This window comes from Canis lupus, chromosome X, assembly GCF_011100685.1.
Source record: "Canis lupus familiaris isolate Mischka breed German Shepherd chromosome X, alternate assembly UU_Cfam_GSD_1.0, whole genome shotgun sequence".
Lineage (NCBI taxonomy): Eukaryota > Metazoa > Chordata > Mammalia > Carnivora > Canidae > Canis > Canis lupus.
Window position 1 is genome coordinate 36845081 of NC_049260.1, and position 18189 is coordinate 36863269.

At 37.3% G+C, this 18189-nt stretch overlaps 1 long non-coding RNA gene across 1 annotated transcript in view; it reads left to right on the plus strand.

Moving 5' to 3' along the window:
* LOC106558482 overlaps positions 1 to 18189 on the plus strand; it is a 127641-nt gene that overhangs the window by 24184 nt on the left and 85268 nt on the right. The window contains exon 3 of the long non-coding RNA XR_005385953.1: positions 8406 to 8477. This is a non-coding gene — a long non-coding RNA (uncharacterized LOC106558482). The remainder of the gene's footprint in view (positions 1 to 8405; positions 8478 to 18189) is intronic.

Sequence of the window (18189 nt, forward strand, 5' to 3'; positions counted from 1 at the left end):
CCATTTTTACTTTTACTTTCTAGCACTTATCATTTTCTTCTGTCTCTCACTGACTAGAATGGAAATTTCATGGGGGCAGGGATTTTGTTTTGTTCCCTGAGGGGGCCTCATCTCCTAGAATATTACCTGACACATAGCAGGCACTCAACAATTATTTGTTGATCAAATTAACAAGATATATAAATTTTTAGGCACTCAACAAATGTCACTTGCCAATGCCTCTCTTAGAAACATAATACTCGACATCCTTTAGTCATGGTATTTAATTAAAATTCAGTGCTGGACAGAACCTGGTTTCAGCTCTGACATGTAAAGAGCTTGGAAGTCCTCTCTCCTATCCTTATGAAAAGAAAAATCTATACAAACTGAAAATCAACAACTTTTCTCAGCTTCACTAGGGAACTGAGTTTCCGGGCAAACCATCGCTCCGAAGTCCGTACAGACAGGTGCATCCACATAGTCACAACTGAGATCTATTAACCTGGGGTAGAAGCCTCTAGAGATGTAAACTTTCAGGAACATTTAGATAGTAATTTTGATGAGTTGCTGGAAGCTTGAGTGTGAACTAGCAAGAGAGTAAGAAAATCCTTGGGCTGTAGTCTTAAAAGGCCCCTCAGTTTTGTGGGATTTACCTCTAGGATCCCACTAGATTCTCCTGGTGAAGATTGGAGAAAGATTCCCCTCTTGGTTTGACAAGGGAAGAAGAAGAGTAATCATTGCAAAATAGTTTCAGGGTCTTCTCCATAACAAAGACCTTCCAGGGGACAAGACAATTCCTGAGCCTCATTCCTCCCACATCAGCCAGGTCCCTCTAGTCCTTCTGGATCACCTAGTGGGGAAGGGGTGCATAGACCACAATGGTCAGGGCTTCAAGGAAATAGATTGTGCATGCTTCAGCCAGTAAAGGAGTAGGGGGCAGTGAAAAAACAGCTATGCCACTGGAGAAATATTTGGGAAGACTATAGATATGAGACACAGGACCATAATAACCCTTAGATTTAGGCAGAAATTAGATAACTTACCTCCCACATACTTACCACCACACCAACAAGTTTCCAGTATAATAATGTTAAATTATAGCTGAAAGCAGGGAAAGATAGACTTTCTCTGAGAAGGAATACTTTGGGAAGTGTCCTTGTTTTGTCTTTGGGAAGGACATTAGAGGATTTTGAAGTCCTTGGCACATAATGCCTAACTCGTAGCCAGATTAACATTAGTCCTCACATTGAAGACCACTTTACCTCAATTACTATTACCCAATATAATGTCTGGTGTTCAACAACAAATTCCAAGGCATGCCTAAGGGCAGATAAAACACAGTCTGAAGAAATAAAGCAATCTTCACAACCAGAGTCAGAAATGACACAGTTGTCAGGATTATCAGACAGGAAGTTTAAAGTAACAATGATTAATATGTAAAGACTTTAATGGGAAAAGTATGCAACATACAAGAACAGATGGGTGATGTTACGTATAGATATGGAAACTCTAGAAATAATCAAATGGAAATGCTGAAAATAAAAAGCATTGTAACAAATAAAAAGTATCTCTGATCTGACATGGCAGAGGAAAGATTCAATGAGGTTGAAAATAGGTTAATAGAACCTTCTCTAACTAAAATGCAAAGAGAATAAAGAATGGGGAAAAACAGAAAAGAATTATAGGACAATGTTAAAAAGTGTAACATACATGTAATTGGAATACAAGAAGAAGAGACTGGAGCAGAAGAATAATTTGAAGAAATAATGGCCGAGAGCTTTTCAAAACTAAGACAGATAGCAAACCACAGATCAAGAAAACTCAGAAAACATCAGCAGGAAAAAATACCAACCTCCCAACCAAATGAAAAATAAAAAATAAACCCATACCCAGGCATATCACATTCAAACTGCAGAAAAACAAAAACAAAGAATCTTCAAAAAATCCAGAAAAGTTGGGATGGGAGGAGGGGAAATCCTTTACCTAAACAGAAACAAGGATAAGAATTACAGTGGCCTTCTCATCAGAAACCATGCAAACCAGAAGAGAGTGGAGTGAAATATTTAAATTGCTGAAGGTAAACAAAATTCCCCGATCTTGAACTCTATATTCAAAGAAATTATCTTTTAAATGTGAAGAAGAAATAAAAACTTTCTCAGACAAACAAAAACTGAGAGCATTTATTGCCAGCTAACTTACTGCCTGAGGAATGTTAAAAGTTCTTCAGGCAGAAGGAAAATAACATAGGTCAGGAACTTGAACGTACATAAAGAAAGGAAGAGCAATGGAGAATAAGTAACTGAAATTACAATAAAATCTTTAATTTTTATTCCTAATTGATTTAAAAGATAACTGAGGTAGTAACAATAATAATGTATTGAGTGATCAAAACACATGAATAAATGAAATGAAATCTGAAGTGAAGTTAATGAATGACAGAAATGTTACCAAAATGGGAGGAAAGAATTGGAAATACTCTGATTTAAGGCACTTGTATCACTCTTAAACCTAGTTCTTTATAAAGATCAATGACACTGATAAAACTATAGCCATACTCTAACCAAGAAAAAAAAGAGAAAGGCACAAATTGCCAAAATTGGAAATAAAAGAGACTCATTACTGATCTGATCTCATGGACATCAGAAGAATAATAGATACTACAAACAGCTCTATGCCCACATATTTCTTAATTTAGATGAAATGAATCAATTCCTTAAAAGACACAAACTACTAAAACTCACAGAAGGAGAAATAAATAATCTAAGTAGCCTTATACCTATTAAAGATATTGAACCAACAAATAATAACCTTTGAAAAGAAAGCACCAGGCCCAGATTATTTTACTGGTGAATTCCATCAAGTATGTAAGGAAAAAATGATACCAATCTATACAATCTTTCCAAGAGAGAGAAAAGGAAGGAATACTTCTTAAATCATCCTATCAGGCCAGCATTGCCCTCATACTAAAACCAGATAAAGACATTACAAGAAATAAAAACTATAGACTGATATCTTTCATGAACAAACATGCAAAAACCCTCAACAATATACTGGCAATTTTAATCCATCAGTGTGTAAAAAGAATCACATACCATAGCCAAGTGGGATGTATTCCTGTTATGCAAAGCTCATTCAACATTTGAAAATCAGTTAATGTATCCATCACATTAACAGACTAAAGAAGAAAAGTCATATGATTTTACCAAGTGATGTAAGAAAAACATTTGACATTAAATGACACCAATTCTCTACAATCTCTTCCAGGAAATAGAAGTGGAGGGAGCACTTCCTAATGTATTCTGAGGCTAACATTGTCCTAATATCAAAACCAGATAAAGACACTGCAAGAAAGAAAAACAGCAGATTGATATCTCTCGTGAACAGAAATGCAAAAATGCTCAACAAAATACTAGCGATGTGAATCCATCAATGTATAAAAAGAATCATGTACCATAGCCAAGTGGGATTTATTCCAGTTATGTAAGGCTGATTCAACATTTGAAAATCAGTAAATGCAATCCATCGTATCAACAGACTAAAGAAGAAAAATCATATATTTTTATCAATTGATGCAGGACAAGAATTTAACATGATAAAAAACCTTCAGCAAACCAGAAATAGAGGGGAACTTTCTCAACCTGATAAGGCACATTTACCAAAAAATCTACAGCTAAAATAAGATCTGATGGTAAGGAGACCTCTCCTCTGAGATCAGGAGCAATGCAAGGATGTCTTCTCTCACCGCTCCAATATCATATTGGAAGATCTAGTTAGTGAAATAAGATAAAAGGAAGAAATAAAATGTATACAGATTGGAAAAGAATAAATAAAACCATCTTTATTTGCAGATGACATGATTATCTCCATATAAGATCCCAAAGAATCTATAAATAACCTCCTAGAAATAGTGTAGAGGTTGTAGGGAACAGGGTTAATATACAAAAGCTAATCATTTTCCCATATACCAGCACTGTACAAGAGAAATATTAATGGCATTAGAATCCCCAAAATTAAATACTAAGATAAAAATATAATATGTATAAGGTCTATATGAAAAACTACAAAAATCTGATGAAAGAAATAAAAAAAATCTAATAATTGGAGCAATAGTCTGTGTTCATGGATTGAAAGTCTCAATATTATTAAAATGTCAGTTCTTTCCACTTCAATCTATGGATTCAATGAATCCCAAGCACATTCCAGCAAGTTATTTTAGAAATATCGAAAACTGGTTCTAAAGTTTGTGTATGGAAAGGCAAAAGATCTAGAAGAAGTCAACACAATACTGAAGAGCAAAGTTGGAAGACTCATACTACTTGATTTCAAGACTTACTATAAAGTTATCAAGATTGGATGGTATTGGCCAAAAGATAGACACATACATCAATGGAACCGAACAGAAAGTGCAGTACTGGTTCTACACTAAAAAGGTCAACTGATCTTTGGCAAAGGAACGAAGGGAATTCAGCACAGAAAGAATAATCTTTTCAAGAAATAGTGCTAGAACAACTGGACATCCACAGGCAAAAAATGAACCTCCACTTAAACCTTACACTTTTCACAAAAATTTACTCAAAATGAATTGGACCATAGACTTAAATTTATAATGAAAAACTATAAAACATATAGAAGACAAAATAGGAGAGAATCGAGGTGACTGTGGGTTTGTTTATGTATTTTTAGGTAACACCAAAACATGATCCACAAAAGAAAGAAATTGGTCAGTTCCATTTTATTAAAATAAAGCCACTCTTAAGAGGATAAAAAAGACAAGCCACAGACTGGGAGAAAATATTTGCAAAATTCATATTTATAAAAGACTTGTATCCAAAATATACAAAGAACTCCTAAAACTTGAAAAGAAAACAAACAACCTAATTAAAAAACGGATGAAACGGCAACTGGGTGGCTCAGTCGGTTAAGCACCTGCTTTTGGCTCAGGTCATGATCCCTGGGATCAAGTCCCACATTGGAGTTCCTGCTCAGCAGGATGTTTGCTTCTCCCTTTGCCTCTGCCCCTCCCCCTGTTTGTGCTCTCTCTATCAAATAAGTAAGTAAAATATTTAAAATAATAAAAATAAAAAATGGATGAAAGGTTTAAACAGAGACCTTATTAAAGAAGATATATAACTGGGACACCTGGGTGGCTCAGCGGTTGAGCATCTGTCTTCGGCTCAGGGCATGATCCTGAGGTCCGAGGATTGAGTCCTGCATCAGGCTCCCTGCGAGGAGCCTGCTTCTCCCTCTGCCTATGTTTCTGCCTCTCTCTCTCTGTGTCTCTCATGAATAAATAAATACAATCTTTAAAAAACAAAAAGAAGATCTATAGCTGAAAAAAAAAGAGATAAAAAATACTTGCTATCATTTGTCATTAGGGCGATACAAAGTACACCAATAATATAATACTATGACAGAACTCTTAGAAAAAAGGTTAAATCCAAACTCTGACAAAACTGATTGCTGGCGAGGGTGTAGAGGAGAATAACGAGAGCTCTCATTCATTGCTGGTGGGAATATCCAAACTCTAGACCCAACATGGGGCTTGAACTCATGACCCTGCGATCAAGAATCTCATGCTCTACCGACTGAGCCAGCCAGGAGCCACGGTACAGCCATTTTTGAGGACCATTTGACAGTGTCTCACAAAGCTAAACGTAGTCTTACCATATAATCCAGCAATTGTGCTCGCAGGTATTTACCCAAATGAGTTGAAAATTATGTCCACATAAAAACCTGCATGTGAATGTTTATAGCTGCTTTATTTATGCATAATCATCAAAAACTAGAAGCAAACAAGATGACCTTTAATAGGAAAAGGAATAAACTGTGGTACATCACATAATGTAATATTATTTAGCAATAAAAAGGAATGAGCTATCAAACCATGCAAAGACATGGATGAGTCTTAAATGCACATCGCTTAAAGAAGCCATTCTGCAAGGTTACATTCTGTATGATTCCATTTATATGACATTCTGGAAAAGGCAAAACCCTAGAGCCACTAAATAGTAGTAGTTGTCAAAGTTTTGGTGGGAGTACAGTGGATGGGATTGGGGGAAGATTGAATAGGAGAAGCACAGGGGATTTTTTTAGAGCAGTGAGACTCTTCTGTATGAGACTATACAATGGCAGATAAATGATATTATGCATTTCTCAAAACTCATAGAACTGCAGCCCAAAGAGTGAACCTTGATGTATGCAAACTTTAAAAAGTCATTTAGGAGGTCAGTGAATCCCAGGATGAAATGCAGAATGTGACAAAAGAATCTAAGTATTATAAATGTATTAAGCAGCATAACCAAAGAGGATGGAAAGGAATGTACTAAGCTAATGAATAAAGTTTATAAGACTGAAGACAAAAGGCACTATATATAAGCACTAGAGTGGGTAAAATTGTTTCCTATTATTGGTTAACAATTTGGTTAACTATTCTGAAACCACTGTCCATGTATACTGGGATTAAACAAGTAAATGGATGGTAGATGGTGGGAGCTGGTTTCTCATTGTTGAAATGAGAAAGTTATAGAGAAGCAAGGAGAAGAAACTAGAAGTGTCCATGTGGTAATGGATTGGAGTTGGAAACATTAGGATGAACTCATGTTTAGCTTACTATAGATACAGACGGCGACACATAACAATATTTATAGGTATGTGCACACACATGAGTTTATTTCCTTGCACTGTCTGCTGAGAAGGCCTGGAAGCTAAAACACCCCAGGTGAAGTCATCACATCCAGAATCCAGGTCTTGGTTTATAGTACCATTCTCCAGTAAAAGAAACTAAACCTCCTTGAGAATTGGCTGGTTCTAGGACTGGGGTAGGAAATATGCAGATAATCCTGGAGCATCTCTTACTGCTGGAAAATAAGGAAGTTTTTAAGAAGATCCACAATGATGGTGATATGTCAAACAGACCCAAGAACTAACTGAAAGAGCCCTGTGCTGGCTAAAACTGTAATGATTTGAGGAACAAAATAAAGTAGTATTGGATTATAAGCCAAAGTATAAAATAAATATCCATGAGTCCATACTGACATATTCAATGATTGAATAAACAAATGGAGGGAAATAGACAAACATCCCCTGCAGAATCTATTTCAAACAATTTGTGTAGGTACTCGGCCCTCTGATAGGCATAATTCCCCTTTCTCTAAGTGTGGGCTGCATGTAGTGACTTCCTTCAAAGAGTTCACTGATGGAAAGAGGGGAGGAAGAGAATAAGTACAGTAGAGAAACCTGATAAATACTATCTTAGCAAGGTGATCAGGGTCAATATCAACAGTGGTAAGTCATATTGATAGTTGATATCACACCCTGCATATGGTATGACCTTGGTGCTTTATCTCTGTGGTCTTCTTCCCCAAAATTTATAATCCCTGCCTAATCATGAGAAAAACATCAGAGAAATCCCAGTTGAAGGACATTCTACCAAATATGTGACCAATACTCTTCAATAGTGTCCAAGTCTTTTTTTAAAGATTTTATTTATTTATTTATTTATTTATTTATTTATTTATTTATTTATGAGAGACACACAGAGAGAGAGAGAGGCAGAGACACAGGCAGAGGGAGAAGCAGGCTCCACGCAGGGAGCCCAATGTGGAACTCGATCCCAGGATCCCAGGGTCACGACCTGAGCCAAAGGCAGATGCTCAACCACTCAACACCACCCAGGTGTCCCTGTCCAAGTCTTTAAAACTAAAGTCTGAGAAATTGTTGCAGCCAATGGGAACCTAAGGAGACGTGATGATTAAATGGACTTTGGTAACCTGAATGGGATCTTGAAACAGAAAAGGGATATTATTTGAAACTAAGGAAATCTACAGAAAGACTTTCATAAGTAATGATGTATCAATATTGGTTCATTAATTGTGAGGAAATGTATCATACTAATGTAATGCATTAATAATAAGGAAAACTGGGTGTGGAGTATATGGAAATTCTCTGTACCATTTTTGCAATTTTTCTGTATGTTCGATACTATTCCAAGAACTTTAAAAGTTTATTTAGAATGGCAATGTTGATATAGAGTATTCAGTTTTTTGAGGCATAAGACCTTTATTTTTTAGCACAAAGGAGTGTGCTCAAGAATCTGTTACGAAAGCAGAGAATTGGAAATTCAATACACTGGTATTATTCACTAAAGCCCAGATTTTATCAGCAAAGTCTTCTCATTTTGTTCCTCTGCCTTTATTAGCATTTGCAACACTCTCAATTTAGCATCGTTTGCAATGTCATTACCATACTGGTTATTTCCTCTTCCAGATCATTAAGTTAAAATAGACCAACTCTGATACCACACCCTGTGGCAGTTCTGAGACCTTGTCCTCAAATGGCTGCAGAACTATGAAGTTAGAAACCAGCTAAATAATAATTATCTGCAAATGGCAATTTCCTAACTTAATTGGTTGAATTTCATTCTGCAGGTGGTGATATTAAAGCAAACGCTTTCCTGCTGTCCAAACAGACACGCTGTGGTTCTGAATTCTGATGGAAAGGTAACGAAGTGAGCTTGTTGTGGCGTATTGTTTGTCACTCCCCAGGGCTAATTGTTTGTATCTCAGAAAGCTCACTGCTATCAGATCAGTATTTCCATGATCCTCCTTTATCAGTTTGTACTGTTTTCCTGTGGGTGTAGTGGGTTTGTTTTAGGTCTCCCCAGAGTAGAAACTAAACTAGGTATCTTTCACCCACTACTTTCTTCCTCTGGAGTCACCAGCCATAGAGAAAGACATACATATGGCAGATGTACATCTCAATTCATTTTCACAAGGTTGAACACATTATTGTAACCAGGACCCAGATCAAGAAATAGAACATTACCACTACCACCCAGAAACCCTCTTATGCCACCATCCAGCCTGCACCCTCTACCACCACCTCCCAACCTCAAAGAGTAATCAGTACCCTGATTTTAAAACCATGGATTCATTTTGATTGTTTTTTTTTTGCATGTTTTAAATAAGTAAATTGAGTCATACATTATGTGTTCTTTTGGGCCTGACTTCTTTGCTCAGCACTGTGTCTCTGATAGTCATCCATTTGTGATGTGTAGTTGTAGATAATTCCTTCTCACTGCTCTATAGCCTTCCACTGAGTAAATAGACTTCAATTTGTTCAACTGCTGATGTGGATTTGGATGCTTTCTAGTTTGAGGCTGTTAAGAACAGTGCTGCTATTTAACTTTCTAGTTAGTATGTGTCTTTTGATGACTATGTGAATGCATTTTTGTTGGGTGTTGCTTAGCTATAGTAGATACAGGAGGCAGTGAAATGTAAAGTACTTGCAGCTTAAATTCAGATAAATCTGATTTTAAATTTCAGCTTGACTACTTACTAGGAACTTGGACAAGTTACTTAACCTCTCTGAGCTCACTTTTTAAAATCTGTCAGATTGGGGTGCCTGGGAGGCTCAGTCAGTTAAGGGTCCAACTCTTGATTTTGGCTTAGGTCATGATCTCAGGGTTTTGAGATCAAGCCCCCATTGGGTTCCATGTTGGGTGTGGAGCCTGCTTAAGATTCTCTCTCTCCCTTTGCCTCTGCCCCATCTCTCTCTCTCTCCCTCTCTCTAAAAAAAAAATTCTGTCAGATGGGGATTCAAATAGTCCTTGCCTCATCAGGCTGCTGTTCAGATTAAAAGAAATAATATATGACCAAAGTGTGATGAAGTGCTTGGCATAGAACAAGTACTCAATAATGTCTGCCATTGTTATTTGTAAATATCATTTATTGAAAAGTAACTCAACATTATTTAAGCTTCACACAGAGGTGAAATAAGCAGATTATTTACAGATTTTTTATTAAATTGTAAGATCCTGAAAAAAATGTGTACAGACCATAAAATTCTATTTAGACCTCTCCACTCAGCTACATCCCAACTATTGCTCCTCATTCTCTCAAATTCTGAGCACACAGAGATATGCCTGCAGCTAAGCCTTCTCCATCCCACAGGCTCCCATGAAAACTGAACATAAAATAAGAGAAATAAGTCTTCATTTCTGTCACAGTTTCCTTGTGGAAAGAATCGAAAGAATATTTGATACCTGGGACTCACTGCCAAATTTGTATCCATTTGGAACCCTTCATCTCTTCTAGATTATTCAGACCAGATCTTTATTATTAAAAATATATTTCACAGTATTGTACAAATACTATGTTGAAATAAAATGTCACACACAAGAGATAGCCCTGTCTTCTGTGGGTAAAAAGAAACTTTTTCCCTTTCAATAAAAATAATTCATGCTGTCTGTAAAGATATGGAAAAACTACAGAGAAGCATCGAGACAAAAGTGAAGAATGTTTGTAATCTTATTGCCCAGAGATTTCCGGGTATTCTTTGCCATTGAAAATTAATAAATTAATAAATAAATAAATATCCAATTACAAAATGTGGAAAATTTTTTAAAACATTGAAAAGCAAAATGAAACAGCAAATAAGAAGTCCCTTGTGGTCTTACCCTTCTAAGATACCTCTGTTGCTATCAGAGTTTGCTATTTTGTTGCTGTTTTTTTCCCTTATCTATACTTCTTCCTTCTTTTCCTTCTTTTTTTAAAATATTTTATTTATTTATTCTTGAGAGACAGAGAGAGAGAGAGAGAGAGAGAGAAAGAGAGAGGCGGAGATACAGGCAGAAGGAGGAGCAGGCTCCATGCAGGAAGCCGCATGTGGGACTGGATCCCAGGACTCCAGGATCATACCCTGAGCCGAAGGCAAGCACTAAACCGCTGAGCCACCCAGGTGTCCCTCCTTCTTCTTTCTTGAAATAATGATATCAATTATAATACTCTTTTGTAGTCTTTTTTTTTTTTACCTCTTTTGGACATATCAAGTATTGAATGTTTCATTAACTATTCATCTAAAGTTTGATTTTTATTTTTATAAAGTCTGATTATTTAATGACTATGTGGCATTCCATTTTATGAATTATTTGCTTAACAATCTCCAGGCAGGGATCCCTGGGTGGCGCAGTGGTTTAGCGCCTGCCTTTGGCCCAGGGCGCGATCCTGGAGACCCGGGATCGAATCCCACGTCGGGCTCCCGGTGCATGGAGCCTGCTTCTCCCTCTGCCTATGTCTCTGCCTGTGTGTGTGTGTGTGTGTGTGTGTGTGTGTGTGTGTGTGACTATCATAAAAAAAAACAAAAAAACAAAACAATCTCCGGGCATTGAGTATTGTTCACAATTTTTCATTAAGAAGCGTATGAAGAGGTTCACTATATATATATATATATATATATATATATATATATATATCTTTTGCATCTCTGATTATTTCCTTACTATGATTTTCTAGAAGCAGAGTTACTGATTCCAAGCCTATGCCCATTAAACAATGTTTGATAGCATTTGCCAAATTGCCTTTCTAGACATTTTACCATTTTGTTTTTATTTTTGAGAAAGAGAGAGTATGTGAGCATGAAAGGTGAGAGACGTGGCAGGGAGTGTGAGAGGAGGCAGAGGGAGAGGGAGAGAGAATCTTTAGCAGGCTCCATGCTCAGCACAGAGCCTGGTATGGGGCTTGATCTCATGACCCTGAGATCATGACCTGAGCCAGAACCAAGAGTCGGATGCTTAACTGATTGAGCCACCCAGGCACCCATTGAAGTTTCATCATTTTAATTGCTACCATCAGTTTTAGGGAGAGCCATTTCATCATGCTTTTGGCAGTATTGAGCATTATGATTTTAATTTTTACAAATGTATTAGGGAAACATTATTTCAGTGTTTTTATTTTTCTTTGACAGTGCGGTTGGATAGCTTTTCAACTATTTTCCATCTTAATTTCTTCTATGAATTAGTTTTTTTATATCCTTTGACTTTTTTCTTATTTATTTATGTTTTTCTCATTGGGTTCCTAGTTTGTATATGTTCAATGATTTATAGATTTTTTAATATTTTTTAATATATTGACTAATCTTTGTTTTTCTTATTTACTGTTAATACATATCTTAGTTCATCATATGACATTCATGGTATCCTTGGACATAGAGAAATTCAAAAATTTTAAGCCAAGAACCAAATCTTTAATCATTCTATTAGCTGTTCACAGTATGATGTCTTACATTATATGTAGAAATCCCTTGTCAGTCAGAAGTTAATAAAATTTTAATTTATAGTTTCTGCCTTTTTAAAAATAATTTTGTTCTTAACATTTGACTCCTTGATTCATCTAGAATTTACTTGACATTATAAGATTATATTATGAATCTAACTTGATTTTCTCCAACTAGTTAATTTTCCAAACCCCTCTGTTAAATAAACATCTATCCTTATTCTTTTTGGGATTCCTTCTTAGTTGCGTTTGAGATTAAAATACATACAAAGGTATGTTTCATGGTTATCTATTTGTTCCTATTGATCTTTTATTTATGGGATAAATCTCTATTATGTATCTATACATACTGTGTCCTAGACCCTGTGGCAGATACTGGGACATATAAGCTCCATAAATTCAAGTCTTCTTATCACTTCTTATTTTTTCCCCACTTGCTTCTTAACATCCAATTAATTTGAAAGCCTTTGGACCGTAGGAAACAAATCTTCTTTTTCTACTCATTCCTCCATGATGTTTTTGCCAAGGCCAGATGCATTATAGGGCCTTGATTGATTGGGAAAACCAATCAAAAAAATGTTCTGCTCCTTCCATTCCACCTTTTTAAGCAAAGGCAGAAAGATTCTTTTTCAAGATGCAGCTATGGCAAGTGAGAACATTAAACCTAGTCAGAAAGCCTTGCGTTGTGATTATATACTAACTTCATGGCTTTAGAAAAATGTGTTCACTTCTTGGACTTTCAGTTTCCTCATCTTTAAAATGGAATTAATAGGGATGCCTGGGTGGCTCAACAGTTGAGTGTCTGCCTTTGGCTCAGGGTGTGATCCCAGGGTCCAGGGATCAAGTCCCACATCGGGCTCCTTGCATGGAGCCTGCTTGTCCCTCTGCCTATGTCTCTGCCTCTCTCTCTCTCTCTCTCTGTCTCATGAATAAATAAATAAAATATTTAAAAATAGAATTAATTGCACTTGTCTTATGGGAATCTCTGAGGATGAAATGAGAATAGGTATTATAAGTCTTCAAAAATTGTAAAATGGGGATTCCTGTTAAGCATCTGCCTTCAGCTCAGGTCATAGTCCCATGGCCCTGGGATCAAGCCCCACATCAGGCTCCCTGCTCAGTGGGGAGTCTGCTTCTCCCTCTCCCTCCACCCCTTCAGCCCTGCCCGTGATCTCTCTCTCCCAAATAAAATAAAATCTTTTTAAAAGTTGTAACATGTCATGAAAATATAAATTATTATTGTTATTTTTAGTCAAACTGATGTAAAAATAACCTGAAAGCAGGGCTTGTGTAGTGTTGCCTTTGTGATCTCTTGTCGACGAACACTTTATTTAGTACTTATACTCATAGGGAGCCCTCAGTAAACACATCAATACATTTCTCTGCTCAGGTAGATGCTGTTCTAAGATGACCTGATGGAAACATTCCCTGCTCAGAAAATCCAAGCAAATAACTCATTATTTGCTATGGATTCCAGTTGCCTTTAGTAGCTTATACGAGCCTCCTGCTATCTCAAAGTTTGGGGACCATCTTAAATATTGTTTAAAAGAATAGAGAGGATCTATAAGATAATACACTAAGCCTTTGACATTTGACAAGGATACCTCCCTAAACACTCACAAATCTCCGAATTTGCAAATACTGTGATAGTGTACACTTTCCATCACTGAATACATGATAATGTGACTGAAATATTTGTGGTCATATTTTTGGTGATTGTATATGTCTCCTGGACCCTTGATCTTGAGTCAAACTGGTTGGACTTTGTTTTGCCTTAGGAGGTGGTCTTTCCTGTTAGCTCCTTGACCTGCCCTTAAAGAGCACTCAGTAGACTTCCTGAGTTGCCCAAATGTTGAACCCAGGATGAGCAGAGCTTATGCCCAATTGACATCCCTGCTCAAACTTGAATCTTTTCTATCAGGAGAACAATTCAAAGACTGCAAAGTGGGTGAGGCCAAATGGATAGTGGGAAGATTCGGAGACTTGAAAACTCCAGCTGAAAGAAATGGGTCGATGGAGTTCATTGGGCCTGTCAGGGTTTTCATTTCATTTTACAGATGAGAAAAACTAAGACTCAGGGGTTTTTAATAACTTGCCCAAGGTCAAAGAGCTTAAAGAGTCAGGATTTCAAGCCCTATTAGAATCTGTATTTTATACTCTAAACTACCTTGCTCTATGATAATGCCAGAGTCTTTTGGATATCAGTTTTTGCCTGGTAGGCACTCAATAAATGTTCAGATAAACCAGGGATTGTGGGGAACAGTTTGTGCTTGTTATGTAATTGGAAGGTAAATTTTATTTTGCCTCAAATATCTCTGTGAACAATGGGGAGGCTTAAGCAGCTGGCAAGCAATTAGGGATGTGGACAGCTGAGCTCCACACTGAGCAAGAAAGGCTGGCTAGTGGCTGTGAGGGCAGGGACTGGATGCTCAGTGCAAGCATTATCTGGCAACTTGGTGACCCCAGGATTCTGATCCCTGAAGCCCCACAGCACCTTCACTACTATGCTTAATTAATTCCTGCATATGTCAGCAGATGCCCAGGCATTTCCAATCCCCCATGCTGATAGCATTTTCTCTAAAGAGAAATCTGGAATGAGGAGGGCCAGCTTGGAGCCCTATCTAAGAATGTTTAATTTTGTTACTGTAGTGCAAGAAGGTTCTTTTTTTGTACCTCTTCTCACCACCTGGTTGGCCTGTTAAAGATACAAAATGTGCCTCCCCATCCTAGTGCCCCCTCCTTAACCCCTGCCCCATTGTCATCTGTCAGGGAGGCCTCCCCCTCTTCCCTTGTTCCCATCAAGCCCAGCCCTCCTCTGGGACCAAAAAACAAAACAAAAACAAAAACCAACCAACCAAACAAACAAACCCAAAAAGCCATCTCAGGATTTCCCTTCATTTGAATTTGGAGTCATAGACATCTTCCAAACATTCCCGGGATTATCTATTTCCCGTCAAGATTCATTGTTTTTATTACTGTACACTAAATACACATTATGGCCAAATGCTAAAAGGCCAGTATCTTAAAAATCATATTTGGTCTAAGCTAAAGCCAAAGGTGAAAATCACTGTCATAAAATGAACTTCTAGGTCATAAGGCTAAATCTGAAAATGCACCAAAATATTTATTATTAAGAATCTAATATTCAACTTTTCCAAGACTGACATTGTAGATTAGAGATAATATTTTCTCAGGGACAGTGAGCTGCTTGCTTGATTGTGTGATCACTATAACGTACATTTTTGATACCAAATGGGTGCTCCCTTTCAAACGAGGTTGAGGGATAAGCAAGATATTTTGAGGCTTGTTCTCTTAATATAGGATTCTGCTAGGGGAAGGCTGCCATCAGATTGCTAAGTCAGCCTTCCTTTCTACTAGCAACCAACTAAGGTTAAGAAAGTTTCTTTCTCATCTGTTGGACTTGAACTTTGGTCAAGGTGAGGTATGAATTGAAGCAATCCCCCCACCCCCGCCCACCCCATGAAGCTCTGTGAGTTGCTTGAGAAAGATGCTTTTTTAAATGTTCAGAAAGAGTCTCCTATGTTATCTTGTTTAATAGTATAAGTGATAGCCCTGTAAACAATCTCTCAAAAGATAAGCTTATGCTGTAGTTTAATCTCTATCAGTTGGACTTGTATTATTTCTGAATTTAAGTGTTGGCAAAATGCCTGTGGGTTCAGAAAGGAATTAATGTTCTTCTGAAACTTATCAACTAATACTCTATTAATCTGGTATAAACTGTCAATCTAAATATCTACTTATTGAACTATTTGAAAGTTCTTAATAACTGTTTTGGAATATAAAATTAATGGCTTTCACATCATCATTAACTGTAGTAATGTTTAACTTTTGCAAAGATCAATATGCATTTAATACTTAAGCGGTTTGAAAAAATTTCAATGTGTGAAGCACATGAGGAGAATTTTTTTGACTCCAAGTCATATATAGAATCCCTATCTCCAAAGTACATCTCAAATTTGAATACTAACATTCTGATAATAACAATAAATAAGAATTCCGTGTCTTACTCATTTCACAAACATCATGTTTACCAAATAGGAGACTGATCCACATTATACTAGCATGTGATCTTTGTGCACAAATTTAAGGATACCAGAAATGTTATAGCTCTTTAAGCTTTTTGGCCTTCTAAGGGCCAAGAGAGATGCAGATTTTGTCTTTAGACTGAGTCCAAAGCATACTGTTGAGTTCCTCATTAGTTTCCAGCTTAGATTGTTTTAGGGCCAAGTTCAAACCAGCCTTCCTTTCAAAGGTCATCCCTTCATTTGACATTAGAGCTCTCTCTCACTACAGTTCTACTACTTTCCTTCTTTTGTGGCCATACCGCTCAACAAAGGTCTTCCCCTTTTCCTTCTATTTCCAGGCTACTCCATCTCTCATCCATCCATCAAAGATTCTCTGAGCTAGTACAGTATACGAGCAGGTCCTGGAGGTACAGCTGGGAACTAAACATTCCCTTCACTCAAGCTGCTGCTACTTTAGAGGTGGAAAGATGGGTAAATATGGGATTAATGTCTATAGTGTGTGATTAAATGCTATGTGGCAGGAGAGCACAGGGAGCTGAGGGAACTCATAGGAATGTGGTACCTTGCCCAGCCTAGAGAGGCAGAGGAAACTTCCTGGGGATGCCCAATGAACTAATCCCAAGAAGCTGACTGAAAAAGAGCTGGGGGGAAACAAGCATTAGTTTGGGTCTTATCTCCCTTGCTCATCCCAGTTGGTATTTTGAAAGACCATTAAATGACCTTTTCATTAAATCCAATGGTTCTTTTTTTTTCTTTTAATGGCATCCAAGACTCTTGACCATGACTATTTTCCCTTCACTCTCCTGACATGCTGATTGTCCTGGCTGTCATAGTCTCATCTGCTCCTGCTTTTCCCTATCCTTGCTGATGTCTCCTTCCGTGCCTTGTTGTTTGACCCTCTTTCCCTTCCATACATCTTTGTGTGCAGTTCACTGAAGGGTCAACCTAGAATTCTTGGAGTTATCTTCTCCTTCTGGGAGAGTTCATTAATCCTTAAAGTCTCTATATCTCTAGCCTAACTCTTTCTTCATTAAAATCACATACACCATACCTCAAACTATGTAAAAACTGACCCCATTCTCTGTCTTCATATATCTACATTAGTCCTATCATAGTCCTCCTTCTACTGCAAAACCCACCTAGAGCATAGATATCTGTAATTATTAACACCTCAGTTAGAATTTGTTTTCTCCTTCTGGTAATGGTGCCAATGATTACACTTTAAGTCTCATCTCAAATTGTAGAATATGGATTTTGTCCCTTGTTAGGGGAATCTTAACCCCACTACACTGAAGGAGATCAGAATATACCACCTCAAAATATGCCACTTTGGCATAAGGATTATTTTGAGCTGAAGGCAGTTGAGAAACAGCAGATATGGAGAAACATTCTCTACCCTCCCCTTTCTGCCTAAAGACAAAGTATAAATTTCCCTTTGTGAAGATGTCCTTCCTCCCCGCTCCCATCCCAGGGAGAAGAAAATCACCAGAGATGCTCTTATCACCCCAGAGACTGTATGATATTGAATCTGAGTAACAAAACTCACTGAAGTAACCTTTGTCTTTTATTAGTTTTTCCCATATATTTATCACCCACAATTTACCACTTCTAGAGACTCAAACTGTTTTTCTTTGCCTTGTCACTTCTCAACAAACTTATTACTGTTTGTTAAAGTGGTATATAAGCTCTCAGGCCTACCCACTTGGGTTTTACTTCCTTTTCTGTGAGGTCTCATGTACATCTAAATGTAATATTAATATCAAACAAAACTGTATACACTTTTTCTTGTTAATTAGATTTTTTTGTCTGTTTATTCTGCCCAGAAACTGAACTTAAGAGGGAAGAAGGAAAAGATTTTTCTTCTCCTACAAGATATATGGAGTTATTAAAAAATTTTGGGGGGGCGCACCCAGGTGGTTCAGTGATTGAGCTTCTGCCTTTGGCTCAGGTCATGATCCCAGGATCATGGGATCATGTTCTGCATCAGGCTCCCTGTAGGGTGCCTGCTTCTCCCTCTCCCTATGTCTCTGCCTCTCTCTGTGTCTCTCATGAATAAATAAATAAAATCTTCTGAAAATTTTTTTGGAAGGGCTATATGTAATTTCTGACTGTTA